Raw genomic sequence first — 16,369 nt, 5'->3', positions numbered from 1 at the left:
CTATTTTGTTATATACTATGTACTTCTACTTCACTTACTGTCAGAGAGAGAGATTCATATATGTTGATGAATATTAATACTTTCTTCTAAAGTCTTAAACATGAAGAGTTTTATAGTGTGAATAGTTCAACAGCTTATATAATGATACAGCAATCACAGGGGGGATATTTTTCTTCATGTCAAGTATTTGTACTTTTGATATTTGAGATATATTTCTGAAATATCTATTTCTGATGGATTCTTAGTAGGCAGCGGAAACAAGTTCTAAACAGATAATTTGCACCATCATCACCTTCTATGACATCTCAAAGTTTTGCCTATTGACATATGCTGCAACAACAAAGCAATGTCAACTGGAGAAATGTCTCTGTGAGTCCAATAATCTCTCTCTGTGTTTGGTCTCCACCAGGCCCCGAGGGGAATGACTGCTGCTACATGTTTCCCTGTGTTCAGGAGCTGGTAGCTAATCTGTGTCTGTCTGCCGTGTGATGATGAGAGGACGGCAGAGCTTCATGTGAAACCAGCTGCCTCGCTGTGGCAGAAAACGACCCTTTGAGAGAACTGAGAGAGAAACGGACGACGAGCTGAGACTCACAGCAAAGCTCCGGAAACCCAAAGAGAGCTGCAGATCAGGGTGATGATCCTCCACAGGTTCATCAACACAATCGACCACTTTCACTTTGTCAAAGCACAATTTGATAAATTGACTCACACCAAGTCAATTAGCAACAAATGAAGTATAATTTGAATCCTGTTGCAGTGATTGTGAAACTGAGTCTGTTCTCCCTTTATTGTAAAACATAACATATACAGATAAAATAGATGTTATTGGATGTAGCTTAAATCCCCATTATAACTAACAGGCATCAGTTCATGCTGACCACAGATGATCCGATACTATTGTTCTCTTTCTGATATGGATTCCCACACCTAGACTTTGTGTATCGGTCACCAACAAGTACAGAAATTAAAAAAATTATAATGTTTTGGAACAGTTGTATAAGCCAACAAGTAAAACAGGGACGTGTACCTCATGCAGTTTGCAGCTTTATTTAGGTGACATTAATAAACTTTAAAGACGTGGTATCAGATCAGTTTGTGGATTTGTGTTCTTGCCGATGCCCGACTTGGCATCTTCAGCAGCACTGCAGGCCTTTCTGATGCTGGTATCGGTATCTTTACATCTCTAATGTTGACTAATTGAGACTAATGAGGAGCCCCGAGACAAGTTCTTCCACGAGGAGGAGTGAAAATGTAAAATCTGGATTTTTGAAGTACAATTCGCACTGCTGCTGCTTTCTGTTACAAGACAAGGAATGGAAACAGTTTTCATTTTAAATGTGGCTGGAGTCGCACAGGTAGCTGCAGTGGGCCGCGGTGCCTCGGCCCCTATATGAGGAAAGCCCTCATCACCCAGTCAACTTCCCCTCCCTGGCAGCCGGAGGACAATCACTCCCACACCCCAGAAACATTAGAGAGAAACGTTGCATTAAGCTGGAGCGGGAGCTGGAGGTCTGAAGGGGGGAGCGCAGAGGGATTCCTCAATATTTCACACCTCTCATCCCACATTCACTTTGACTTCGACTGAGGAGTAACCTTGTGATCTCGCCCCATCAAAGCCAACTCAGACAGTCACCTCACATCTCCCCCTAGCCCAGAGTCTAATCGCCGCTGATTGGCTTATGAAAACCCTAATCATTGAAAATGACTTTTAATGCGATGCTGGCATGTGAGGGATCGGAATAACTTTAAAATGACGAGCGGGTGCAGGAGGGGGTTTTCTGTGCCTACTCAATCTGAAGGAGCTGTGTGCAGTCACTCTCTGTGGATGTGGGTTTGAAAGCTAATGAGACAGAGCAGGCGAATCTCCTCTACGGAGAAGGGGGCAGCCAAATCCCCTGCGAGAAAAAAAGAAAAAGATACAGGATCCCTGTTCCAACCCTGGGCAGCGGCGCACTGCGGCCGGCCGACAGACTGTTTGCTACTTCGACTGTGACTTGGAAATCGCTTCTCATCTTCTTCAGCATCATGCAGCACGGAATGAATATTCCTATACTGTCTGTTGATATGGAGTTAGTGACCTTATGCATTTTCACTTTCATTTCCTATTTCTACAATACTTCAATAAGATAGCCACTTATTGTGGGGGCAAGGCATTCAGCTGTGAATTTATGACCAGGCCTACGCGATGGCATTTTAATCTGTTACAATATAGATTATATTTGTCCGATCTCACATTGTTTCTGCTATTCAATCGTGGGTATAGTGGAAATATAGCTCTATGTTTTAAGCCGTAGCTCTATGGATGGAAATGTCATTGCATTCACTGGATATGTTCAGGGATTTATGAATTATAAATTATGTTTCGCATATTCATGGTTTCCACAGGTTGAATCCTAATAGCTGTGGGGATCCCCTGGCATTTTATTTAGCATCCCCATGAATTACTGTTCACGTCTTTGCTCTATGTGATGAAGTGTGATGACCCTCAGTGATCCCTGGACTCTTCCTCACGAGGCTGACCTTTGGGTTTTTAAGTAGAATTCATTGAGAATTCCTCAATAACTATTACAGTAGTTTATTTTATTTTATTTATTATAGACATTAAGTTATCATCAGGTCAAAGTTGGGTTTAGTCCAGTACTTGCATTCTCACGAGCTCTTGTCATTGGTCGCATTTTGATATTAGCTTTTAGCTTAAGCCTCAAAGAACTGCTAGCACGCCTGCCCCCTCTCAGACGTGTTAACGGTCTCACTATTACCTGTGGTCTTGTGACCTCATCTTCCATTAAAGCCTCTGAATCTTATTGTATCATGTAATACAGATATTAACCTTAGCTTCTCCTGCTGTGACGCAGGTTGTTTTATTAACTGCACTTTCCATTTTAATCTCCTGTAGACTCGCTGTGTGAGTTTTTACCGACCTGACCCAACACGATGGCGCCTCCCAGCCGACGTCACTTATTCCTTTTAAATCGCTTTTCACACACTGTTGTGTTTCTTCAATGGCGCCGTTACAAAATTAATTATCACATTAGTTCTTTTCGTTAGACCCTAATCTCTCCGCCAGTGTTGCTGACTGTCATTTACACACAGCACATTCTGTAGGAAACTGTTGAAAACAAAAGGCAAAACACTATAAATGACTGGGCAGGAGGTGCCACAAAGCAGAACATAAGTAAATTGACCATAAATTCAATTCATTTTTCCTCGGTGTGTGTTTGTGCTTTAATAAAAGTGTGTGTGTGAGAAAGAGCAAGAGAGAGAGAGAGAGGGAGATGTAGTCTATCTTATAGCTTGTATGCAGCAGAGACCTTTTTTGGCGCAGTCTGAATTAAATCAAATTGAATGTTTCTTTATCACATCACTGCCAATAAAGCTAATGCCAAATGACTTCTGTTAAAACTATTGGCAGCCATTTGCTTGTGTCTATTGTAGCCTATAGGATGCACGAGGCGTCTGGTTTCCCTCTTGTCACGACCAACATATTTGAATTGAGCAGTGATTGATGGAGCGAGGAGAGAGAGGGTGGAGGAGGGCACCTGAATCTACATTGAGGGAGGAACTCTTCCCACAAGTTTGAAAAATATTGCAGGGATTTCAAAAGTTTGAGACGTCAAGAGACACGACCTTAAATTCTGAGGGGAAAAGTAGGAGTGTGTAGTTTTGCCTGCTAAATATCATGAGCTGTCACACAACAGACAGACACTGAACACCATAGGTTATTTGTGTGTTTGTGTCTGCTGACTTTCGCTTCCTTTGTCTTTGTTTGTTATTTGGCAGAATTACACGGAAACCAGTGGAAGGAAGAATTTGTTTAATCTTGGCGAACATAAGGAACAGGGGGCAGATCCAGGAATTTTCAGAGAATTATATGTGAATATATATATATATAAATTATTAATCTTTCATGATTTCATGATTATTGTGATCATAGAGGCATCTGATGATGAATGATGATTACAACTCGATCACTAGTATATACAATATCCCTGCTAACTTATACTACAGTTTACTGGAAATACTACTATCATTACTCACATACTTAATACTACATTGAATGTTGTGCACTTCTGTCCATCCTGGGAGATCTATCACTTGTCTTCCAGGTTAATATGTTTTTTTTATTTAAGTAGCTTAAGTAATTTTAGTCGAAGCTGAAGGGCAGAGGATGACGCAACTCATCCTTTTGTGGTGACTCTCCCACTCTGCGTACCTGTGGGCCTTGCTCTGCTGCTGGTTTCAGATACTGGGTGTTTTATAGCTGGTGGGCAGAGCTGGGACGATCACCTGCCCGTACCTGCCCATCTGGGTGGGGGTTCCAAGAAGGGATAAATCACTGCCCTGCCAGGAGTCATTTGTGCTTTGGCAACACATGCAAATGTCATGCCAATAAACCTCACTGCTGAATGGGAATTGAGGGAGGGAGGGAGCTAGCGAGCGAGAGAGGGGGGGGGGGGGTGAGAGAGGGGGTGAAGGTGAGGGAGGGAGAATAAACTGGAGGAGATAGAAGAGAGAGACAGAGAGAGGGAAAAGGAACTGGAGGAGAGGGAGAGAGAGAGGGGTGGGGAGAGAGAGGGAGAGAGAGGCAACTTGAGGAGAGGGAGAGAGAGAGGGAGTGAGAGAGAGAGAGAGAGAGACAGACAGAGAGAGAGAGAGGCAACTGGAGAATAGGGAGAGAGAGAGAGAGAGAGAGGCAACTGGAGAATAGGGAGAGAGAGAGAGAGGAAGAAGCAACTGGAGGAGAGAAGCCTCTCAGCAGTAACAGTTGCCAAAAAGCTGCTCCATCATTCAGCCAGCGGGCTTCACTTCTCTCATCGCCTGCGTGTTTCTCGTCTGAAAATCGGATCCGTTATTTTTCCTTTTCGCTCCGTGTGTGTCGGTGGTGTGTCGGTGGTGTGTCGGACACGCTGCTGCAATGGGAACGTAACTTAACGGCAGCAGCAGCAGCAGCAGCTGTTGGAGCAGCGGCGGGTTCCAGTGGCTCCTGGCAGCAGCAGCAGCAGCAGCAGCAGAGGATTATCCGGAGCCTGCGCGGGTCTTCAGCACCGTGGACAGCGACCGAGCCCCGGCGTGAGGTGAGAGTTGAGCTGCGGATCTTCTCCTGTGTTTCATGTTCGAGATCAAACAGCTGGATAGAGAGATAACGACTCACGTGTAACACGTTGACTCGTCTCAACGCTGCTGCACACGCCAGATGTCACGAAATGGGAATAGTCTGGGTTGATGGGGGGAATTTCCTCATAACTAAGTTTAAAGATCCGAGAGGATTTGTCAGTTGTGCCACTTTCTGCTGGTTCAGTTTGAGACTCTCCTGACTGGTCCGTGTTTTAGCTCAGTGAATTCATGTGGTGCGATGTGGCGATAGGCGGTCGGAGAAATGGCTAAACGTTATTCCCGAGTGTCATGGTCGTTGCTGCGCATAGGTTCAGAGGAAGAAGAGCCTCCGTTATCCGCTCGTGTCAGTTTTTATTTAAAGCAGCTGTCTGTTCTGAAGAGTCAGCGCGTGCCCCGGCAGCAGCGGCTCGTGCCTCCGGTCTGCGCACAGTCAAGCACACACACACACACACACACACACACACACACACACAAACACACACGTACACACACACACGTTTGTTCTTCTGTGTTTGTGAGGACACTCATTGACATAATACATTCCCTATAGCCCCTTACTCTCACCTAATTCTAACCCTAACCTTTAATTACAAGTGTTATCCCTCAAACAGCCGTTTGACGAAGTGAGGGCCAGTCAAAATGTCCTCACTCTGTAGATCCTATGCTTTTAAATGGTCCCCACAAACGTATAAGCACAGGAACACACACATTCACAAACCTCGTGCTTCTATCTTGGTGAGGACACTCATTGGTGCAATTCCCTACAGCCCCTCTGCCCAACATTAACCATCACAGCTAAATGCTTAACCCCCATCTTAACCCTAAACTACACTTGGCTCTAACCCAGATAACAGGTCTGAACTCAAACAGCCCATTTAAAGTGAGAATGAGTGTAAATGTTCTCACTCCTGAAAGTCAAGGCTAAAAATGGTCCTCACGAAGATGTCTGTACCTGTACATACACACACACAACCTCGTGCTTCTATCTTGGTGAGGACACTCATTGGTATAATGTATTCCCAATAGCACCTCACCCTAAAAAATTGCAGTTATTGATTTACATTACCATTTATTTATTAGACCTTAACCCAACCTAAACCTAATTCTAACTCTGTACATTTGAACAGCGAGTCACGACTTGACAAAAGGTCCTTTGAAGCCCAGCCCCAAAATGGTCCTCACAAAGACACCTGTACAAGTACATACACAGAGACTAACACACATGACCTTGTTAGGACACTGCATTGACTTCCATGCATTGTGGTCAGCCTAACAAAAACCTTATCCCCCCCCAACCTTAACACCCCCCCACTATTCACATCTCACCCCTTGACTTATCCTGGATCTCAGATCTCAGATCGGTGTGGTTTTATGTTGGTTCCCTTGACAATTTGCCATGAGCCTTTGCTACTTCAGGAAACATGGCGGCTGCATCGCTGCAAGTGAAAGCAAAAGTTGATTTTTTAGAACTATAGCTTTTACAAAACTTTGTAGGACTAAAGAAATGAAACGTGCTCGACAATCTAACGAGATGTTTGATTCACTAGATAATACAGTTGTTCAAGTTGGAGAACTAAAATGATTATATGGAAGTTTTGGATTCCTTTTAAATCTTGAGTTTAATCAGTTAATCTAAGTAATTATCAACATACAGATTGATAATTAAACCAATAACCAGCTGCATCTATTATTCATTTATTTAAAGCCAATTGCTTGTGATACTTCTCAAGCACTAATACCTAAAATTGACTTCATCAACTGTCAATACTCTGTTTGTCTTTACCTGACGGGAAAAGAAATTAATAGAAATCTTGGTTTTAGTCAAGAAAATATTCATCAAATTTCTCTGTAATGACAATAGTCATCAACTTCTGTTTTATTTATTTTACTGCCTTGTAATCCCAGCTGTACATTAGCTGTTGCAGGGATTAAACATGTGACCTTTTGGTCGTCTGCTTGAAATTGATGTGGCCACCCAGCCTCCACTTTACACAAACTGTCTGCTTCAGCCTTTTTTTTTTTTGTTTGCACGAAGAAATGAATTCTCACGAAGTAGAGGATGAAAAATGCCCCTGTCAGGCCTGCTTTGAATAAGAGGTGACCCCCGTGCTTTTTGGCCTGCGGCGCTCTAACAGGACGTGATGGCTCCTGACAAACACGCACACACATTCACTCTGACTGTGTCGAGCCTCCGTTTGTCAAGCCTTGATTTTAATGATGTTCATTAGGATTTTGATTACACTGAATGTGTGATAACTCTCTGCTCGGCGTTAAGTGTGTCTGATACGTCGGCTCAGACCGCGAGTGACGAGAATTTAGTGGGAGGAAGCAAGACGGCTGAATCATAGCGGAGATGTTGCCATAGGGCGCCGCTCTAGTGTCCTTGAAAGAAAGGAAGAACATATTGATATGCCAGTTTTGCCTCTGGGTTATTAAACTCTGGGCGCTTCTGTACAGAAATGGCTGCTCTATGTCACGGGGATGATGAACTAAATGCAAATTAATCTTTCATGCTCAATTTATTATCCAATAAACAGACCGTGAATTTGAATTTGAATAGCCGCCCTACAGAGGGGTGGGCCACACGTTTGTCTGCCACGTCTCTAAATTGTCTTTTGGCTTGTTAGGAAATGAAGCTCCCGGAGGTGAAGGTCAGGACAGACTCTGCACTTTGACGCGTTTCTCTGTTCTTCTCTTTCAATAAAAAGGCCAGTTTAACAGTCATTTGCACACAGATGGTTACCTCTGAGGGGATCTCTGTCCTCATGCAGGGTGAATGAAAATGGTGCAGCACGCAGCCTTAGGGTCGGCAGTTACAGTCGGGTTGATGGCTCTTGCTGATGATTTTCTTTCTCGCAGATTGCAGAGCGAGTTGCTTTCCGTGCACTCTTGCGTGCACGCCGCTCAGTGGACCATATTCCCCTCGTGCCTGGAATCCCATTCACGGCGTCTCTTAAAATTCAGGCCCCCGCCGCTGGAAACACAATTAAATTCAATATTGCTATAAATAAATGACGGTCCGGCCTGTGAGCCGGAGATCAGGCAGTGGCAGTGAACGCCCACTCACCCTCATCACCCCCACCCCCCTACCCAATCATCCCAGGCCTGAACACCCACCCCCCCACCCCCAATTGTGATCAATTTGAATGATCAACTGAAGACACTCTGAGAGACACCGGCTGTCGAGCTGAATATTTCGCGACAATGAGTTGCACCAGTGAAAAAAAAAGCTTGTGTGTCCAGAATAGCCAAGTTGATTATTCACTCCAGTGTTTCTGTGCTTCCTTTGGCACGGATAGAAAACCACAGAGAGGAGAGGGCTCCCAGTCTTTGCCGTGCTCTGCTCCACTCTGGGCAAGGTTGTGCCATGCTACACTGAGCCGCCTGCCTCTGTGCTATAAAGCCGCGCTCCGCTCTTTGTCATTAGCTGAAACACAGCTGATGCTGCGATCGGATGCAGGGAGCACTCAGCCCATCTCATCGGTTCTCTGCCACCGGTTTTCCACTTCAGAATCATTGTGCTTCGGAGGGCTATAATCTCATGGACATAATGGCGTCCACTCCAATCAATAGCCAAATGGCAGGGCCAATCAATAGCCACCATACTGTACAAACACGTGGCCCGGGAGTGTGTGTGTGTGTGTGTGTGGGGGGGGGGGGGGGGGGGGGGGTCGGGCAACCGGCTGCCATCAGACATTTTTAACCCTGTGCATACTTTGAAAATATACTCCTTAATTATGGATCAAAAATACCAACCTTGTTAACGAGCCATGTATTATGGATTGCTGCATGATCTATGCTAATGTAAGCACAGCAGATGAAAAAATAAAAAAGCTGGCCCCACTTTGCTTGTTTGCCTCTCTCTCACTAATCACCACGAATACACACACACACACAACCACGCACAGTATGTGCTGCAAGAAGCACAAACGTGCAGCAAATAAATGAGATGAATATCCACGAGTTTTTAAAGAACCCTTAGACTCTCTCTGGATTATAGCTGCACATTTATCAAAAACTTTTATCAAAGTTTTCAATAAATTGGGCAACAACGTGCTGTTCACACATTAAATTAACAGTTTGTCACTTGTCCCTGAGGAGACAGAGGATTCGTGGGCTTTTAAATGTGATCATCAAACTTTTATCCAGGCCATGGCTAAAAGAACTAAGGTTGGAAAAAGGTTGTTTTATATTCAAGGCAGTGGTAAAACATCCCTTCGGCTTTGCTAAGAGAAAACAGGACTCTAAATTATCGTGCTTTTTCAAATGTGTTATCTGCAACAGCCCCTTAGATAATGTTATTCACAGCGAAAAAAGGCATAATGGTTTTGGCATACGGGGAAATTGGACGGGTCAGAGCCAGAGCTCGGTAGCTCCCCTTATTCCAGCAGAGAATCAAACTGCCCTGAATGGAAGATAAAGAGTTTATCTTCCTGTCGGCGCCGCACTTTAACACACTCCCAACCATCGTATGATTAGATCCAGCGTTTAAACAAAATTACTGGCGACCTCGACGACATTCCCTGTGTTGGGTAATTTGGCAATTTGCTCAACAATCTCATAAGGCAGAGCCGCAGTGACTGGACACGTATAAATCACAGACTTCAAATATGAGAGTGTCGCTGGAGGAGAACACAAATGTGGCGACGTGGATTTTGACGAATCACTGGCAGGATTGAATGAGATGGGTCGCTGTGGATGCTGTGGTAAAATTCTGCATCAGCTGCTCGGCGGTTAAGGATTCCTCTCGTCCCTCGTCTCTGTTTGGACTCGGTGTATTTTCTGTCTCCCCTCTGAAGCTAATTTGCTTCGGTGGAAGGATTGTTGACAAGAAAAACAAGACTCGGAGCAGGAGCAGAATGCAAAGTATACATGCAGAAATGTTTGGCATGTCATTAACACAAATGTCAAAGTGTCACTGGCTGATGGACGTACACACAGACACACACACACACACACACTTATTTCCTCTGTAGTTGTGAGGACACTCATTGACATAATGCATTCCTTATCCCCTTACCCGAACCTCCAGCCCCCAAAAGCTTGTTCTTCACCCACAGATTCTACACATTCACATGAAGAATATATTTATATATATTACTCTGACCCCGACCTTAAGCTTACACCAAGTCTAAACCCTTAAACCGCCGTCTGAAGTAGTGAGGACCAGCTAAAATATCCTAACTATGTAAAAATGTCCTTACAGTCCTAACTGGTCCTCACACAAATGGTTTTGAACCAGAATTGGTCCCAAAAGCTATAGAACGTTCACACACACTCAGAAAGATATAGACAGACCCATCCCTGTGTACACATACAGCTTCTCATTTACCATCCACACCCTCCACACACACACACACACACAGGAAGCCGTGCTCTAAACAGAGCGTGGCTGAGCGGGTATCTAGCAGTGAAATATTGGAGCCATTGCAGCCCTCCAGGCATGCAGTTATCAGGGATACAGAACTGATGGGAAATCAATCGGCTCAAGTGGAGTGGCCTGGACGATGGCGCGGAGAGGAGCTCTGCAGATGCACGCCTTGATGTCTGCAGCCCGAGCTTCTGACCACTGAACCCAAACACACACTCATACACACGCTATCCATCCATCCTATCGTGCAAAATACTGGATGTGTTGTAGTTGACCTGCTCTCTGAAGATGGCAGCTCCAGTGTATTTATGGTGAAGGAAAGCCTGTCATTCTGGGGAGAGCACATTTCTGTTTACCATCGACCACTTCTGTTTACGAGGCCCCTACAGTGGGGAGGGGGGGGGGGGGCAGCGTGGATGTTTGGACTCAGAGAGTGTTTGACTCTGAGAGCAGAGACTGCAGCTCGGATCCATGTTGGCATCGCAAGTTAACATTGATTCATTTTACCCACGACCTCAATCTCGTGCTAATCTAAACCAAGTATTTTTGAAACTATGGCTAAAGGGCTACACGGTGCAGATCTTACTAATACTGACATAATCGGGCCAAGTCCCAGCCAACGAGCGACAATAAATAAAGTGAGTAAACGTTTTCATTTGGATTTTTTGTTATATTTCATTTACTGTGCAAGGTGTTTGGTTTTAGTATCTGTAAATTAGATTTTTATCAGAGCCACGTCTAGTTGGTTAAATATGGAATCTATGGATTTAGGGTTATACAATATCCACGAAGTGTTGCTCTCTCCTCGAGCCAGATGAAGCATGGAGGGACATGTGCTTAATGAAAGACCCCTCATTATATGTTTATGGGTTGAGGATGCGGGTTCTACCACTGCTGCCAGCTTTCCACCCAGGTCTCTAACAACCTGGGTGGAAATTAGCCAGAGAAAAATCCACAGGACACAACCCCAGCATCAGTGGTGCTGGGTCCAGCCACCTCAGGGGTCACAGGTCAGAATTTAAAGCTGCCTGTTGGTTTGGCCTGTGTTGAAGCTCCGGAGATACTTCAAAATTATACCTTGTCATTCCACTATATACTTTTACTTCTTTATTATTTGTGTGCAGAGCTTTTTGTGGTGCAGAGTGAAGTTTGTGTTAATCCCACCTGGTTTATCTGCAAAGATTTTAAAGTCAATGTTTTACTATAGTTTTTTATGAAACATGTGTATACAAGTTTTATGGATTGACTGAACGAATGTTACTTGTTCATACGTTGCTGTTGGGCATTGCAGAGGCGTGTTAAACAAACAACACAATCTTATGAGCCAAATTCACATCTTTCAAAGTAAAAGCTCTGTAATTCAGCAGGCTATGCATCATATACAACATCAAATGAACATTGTGCTTTTACTTTGAAGCGTTTGGCTAAAGAGAGGGTGAATCTATTAAGGCCATGACGTAGATCAGCATCCATGACACCTTTGAATGTCTGTGTCAGTCTGATGTGTCGAAATATGAATTATCAGATGATCAAGAGAATGTGGCAGGACAGATAATATTGGCTGCAGGTCACCAGTTACCGACCACTATAGTTTATCAGAGGACCGGTACTCGGACTAAAGGCAACTGCCCCACCCCCACTCACAGCCAAACTTTATGAATATGGAACATATCCCTTCTTCTTCAAGCCGTGAGTTCCACACGGAGGCAGGATGACGTTTGTGGAATTGGCCGGTGAATGGCGCTGACAAATCACCGTTCACTGTCGCAGATATAAAAGACTTGTTGATCTGTTTACCCTCCTGCCCTCACGTTTGCTCTGTACAGTGTGAAGTGATGCAGCGTGAAGGCAAACAGCGCGCAGATCCGTTACATCTCTATGTCAACCTCATATCTAATTCATGCACTTTATTGCTGCTCTGCTGCAGCACATATGTCCTTTGAGGTGCACTGGCAGCGGCTCCGGCCAAAACCAAATGAGAGGCAGAAACGAGACTGTGAGACGCTGCAGCCGGAGGCTCGACAGGATTTAAGTGTCGACGAACATTCAGAGGCTGTATCATCCGGAGATTGTCTCCTTTATAATGATTTCAAGTAGCAACATAGAGCTGTTTCCCTGCAGAGATCTCAATGGCTTCGTGTTGACGGGAGACAAGGAGCCGGGGATGCGTGCCTCTGCGTGCAAGCTCCCATTCTTTTCATGGACGCTCAGGAAAACAGCTTACAACAAGTGCAACCTGGCTGGCTTAAATACCGGGACTGTCAGTGACAACAAGCCTCCGCATTAATCTATATCAGCGTGTGGGTTTTGTGCACATGTAGGCACACCTCCATGCATAACAAGGGCCCCGCAGTCGGGCTCCTGTTTCTGACGTGTAATACTATTAGACAGTCACATGTTTTGATCCTGTGTACATGTGTTAGCCTCTCATTTCATCATTACCGTATCATTACTGCATGTGCACCTGTCCAGATGCTGGGTGTAATTTGCGTGTGTGTGTGTGTGTGTGTGTGTGCATGTTTCCATAATGCATGCACATGTGTGAAGGGCCTACTTGTGTGTGTCTGTGCTTGTAGCGGTTTCAGCTGTCACTGGTAGGGTGCTGCCCCCCCCCCCTCTAACAAATGCAGCAACAGCGTTTAACAGTTTCGGGGGGGCCGTGAATCACTCCGTGCCGTAAACAGCTTTTCATTTAACATCTCTGAAGGCGAGGCAAATCAACTGAGCATTTCACACTGAAATGCTTTATGATACTTTCCATTTTTGTGGCTTTGGAGTTCAGTTAGTCTGCCAGAGAAAAGATACAGACGGTGAAGGTGAGAAACTGAAAGGAAATACGGGATTAATCGAGTGAGAGAGAAACAAAGCAAGTGCAGATGCTTCCAAGGGGTCGTTAAGTACTAAAATTGAGATTAATAAAAATAACGTAAGTAAACATCTCATTTTCATTAAGGTCATAGTTTGAAAGCTTAAAGGGCAGAAACTAGGAAACCGAAAATTAAATAAAACCCCACTGCAACTGATTAGAATGAGCACAGATGAGAATATCACTCATCAGTCACACATAACAAAATGGTTTTGTCCCAGATATGGCTGACATCCCATCTCCCACACAGCCCTCTCCCGTTTGCCAGATCTGGGCCACAAGTAAGAGTAGCAATACCACATATCATCTCAAGGTGACAGAGGTGGCAGGAATTTTTTTTGTGCTGTTTGGGCCATATTCACCATTTACCACATGGGCTACTTTAGGTTCCCATCAGGGTCACACGTTGCCTAGAGCTCGGCATTATTTCCAAAGAAAAGGCCCACAGTTGTTTTGGGATATTTTGGCCACATTTGCTACTTCAGGCTCGTATCCATTTTGTCTGGGCCACAAGAAAACCAGAAGTGCCAGATCCTTGTCTGATTTGGCACAGGTCCATATGATATCTGTTAGGGCTCAGTTCAGGGCTCTGGGTCTGCGATGGCTTCAGATACAGATGACGGTTCAGGTCCAAACATAGGTTTAGATTATAATCTGTGTATAAAGATGGACAACGTGTCTCCACTTCCTCCCGTTGTACAAAAATTAAGCAAACTTGGGTTATGGTGCCGCCTTGAAGTTATTTGGAGCCAGAGTCTGTGCAGTAGTGATCAGAGAATGAAGCAGTGGTATCGAGGTCACATCAAAACACGCACTAGACCAAATGAGAGTCTGTCTCAGCTGTCAATCATCTGTTTCCACTTGTTTTTTATAGCATCAATGACATCTGGACATCCACCAGTGGGATAAGGACTATTTTTAAATTCAGCACTTGCAGATGGACTCACGACTCATCACGAACGTAAGATGTGAAATTTAGAAAAGGGAAGAAGGAGCATCATTGATTTACCTGTTTGTTGTCTAACACTGAGTCATGCATTGTCAACACTTGGAGTACAAAAACAGTGTTTCGGTGGTGTCCTGTCTTTGGACGTGCAACGAAGTGCTGTAGCTTACATAAGTGTGTCGTGAAATACTGTGGCAACCTACAGGGGGATCCGTCTTGGGGCAATCTATCCCAGGATGCATTGCTCTTCGGTGACAGTTTCTCAAAAAGATAATGGCGACAGCAAGTGACGACGTCTGCACTTTTAAATCTAAGTGTCGCTCTACAATTCAACACTAAAGATACACTATTTAGAAAACCAAGAGGAATTAAAACTTTGTCTTCATAACAAACTGCGGCTCTGTTAGCACTAGGGACAAGCTGGTGACGCGGATCTCAGAACTCTATAGACCAGACTGGTTTCGGTTCGGCCTTTCCAGTCCACACAGCCCCCGACTGACTTAAAACTTTAAAGGGGAGGAGGAGAGTAACCAAAAAATAAAATATGGGTGAAAGGAAAAACTAATTTTGAAATGTTTTATGAGGTTGAGGAAGAGGACCATATTCTCAACCCGCAAAGGAACACTTAATCATCTACTTTATTTAAAGATGTCAAAATTGGCAAAACGCGAGGTACATAGGCAGAGTGTGACTCTCACACGGTGTTCTGCTCCGTGTTCTCAGCAGATAACCAACACGCACCCTTTCAATCTCGCCCGTGTGCTCCAGTGCTCCGCTCACTCTCTCCTGTTACATCACTCACCTGAATGTAATGCTGCCACCGCTTGTGTCCATATGGCCTTTAAAAAAACCACATGTAAGGTCGACCTGTGAGGAGCGTCCCCCTGTGAGGACGTAAGTCAGCCGGTCCTTGTCTGAGTGAACTTGGTATTCCTCCTGTGCTCCCTCCTGTGCATAAGGTCACCACCGAGACACCAAACATGGCTAACTGAAATTGTTTTCACTGGACAATGATTGTACAATATCTAGTGGCTTTTTCACTCATCACCTCTCAACCCAAATTAGCATTTATAGGAGTTTTGTGTGTGAGACGGTGCTTTCTGATACTATCATTAGAATAACAAATGCGCTTTACTTTGAAGAGCAGTGTTCATCCCTCCAGTGGGGCTCGGTTGACTTGTTGAAGAAGAAAGATGTTCTTGAAACACTTCCTGCTACGTTTTACGCTGAAGGAGACATATGATGTTTTTCCTCTCACTTTCGAGTCTTATATCTGTTTTCTGTGAATGGAGAAGTTCTGAAACATAAGGAAAGGGACATAAACTCTGCTCCTGAAGCTCCTGAAGCTCCTGAAGCTCCTGAAGCTCCTGAAGCTCCTGGAGCTCCTGAAGCCCCTGGAGCTCCTGAAGCTCCTGAAGCTCCTGGAGCTCCTGAAGGTCCTGAAGCCCCTGAAGCTCCTGAAGCTCCTGAAGCTCCTGGAGCTCCTGATGCTCCTGAAGCTCCTGGAGCTCCTGAAGCTCCTGAAATGTCTCGTCATTATTCAGGCTCCTCGGGCACGGCCCCTCATGAAGCCAGGAGGGCACAGGCATCAAAATGTCACAGCACGTTTTACAGTGAGTCATATTTATTTATTTCTATATTCGATTAGCTGTCTTCGTAGACGTGACCCTCCAGGTGACCCCGCCTGTGGGCTGACCTGCTGGTTAACAAGCAAGACGAATGGAGATCATCTGTAAAAGGAGCTGATCTGAGGCCAGATGCAGCTCATTGCTAAGTACACATAAAATGCCTGAATGCGTTTGTCTAATTGTGAATTGAGTGAAGTGTGTCTCGTTGGATGATGTGCACGTCTGTGTATGTGTGTGTGTGTGCGTGTTTGTGTGTGTGTGTACGTAATTATGTGCGGCCATATGTCTGCCTGTGCAGCTGTATCCTTCTCAAATTGATTATGGCCTGGTCCAAAAAGTTGAATAAAAGGAACGTACACACGTGTGACATATCCCCCCCAGCTGGAGGACATTAAAAGATATTATCCTAACAGCCACGACATATTGTGCTGACGGTCTCC

The sequence above is a fragment of the Platichthys flesus genome, chromosome 18 (assembly GCF_949316205.1).
Source record: "Platichthys flesus chromosome 18, fPlaFle2.1, whole genome shotgun sequence".
In the NCBI taxonomy this organism is placed as follows: domain Eukaryota; kingdom Metazoa; phylum Chordata; class Actinopteri; order Pleuronectiformes; family Pleuronectidae; genus Platichthys; species Platichthys flesus.
The sequence above is the reverse complement of the archived record's forward strand: the minus strand, read 5'-3'. Positions refer to the sequence as shown.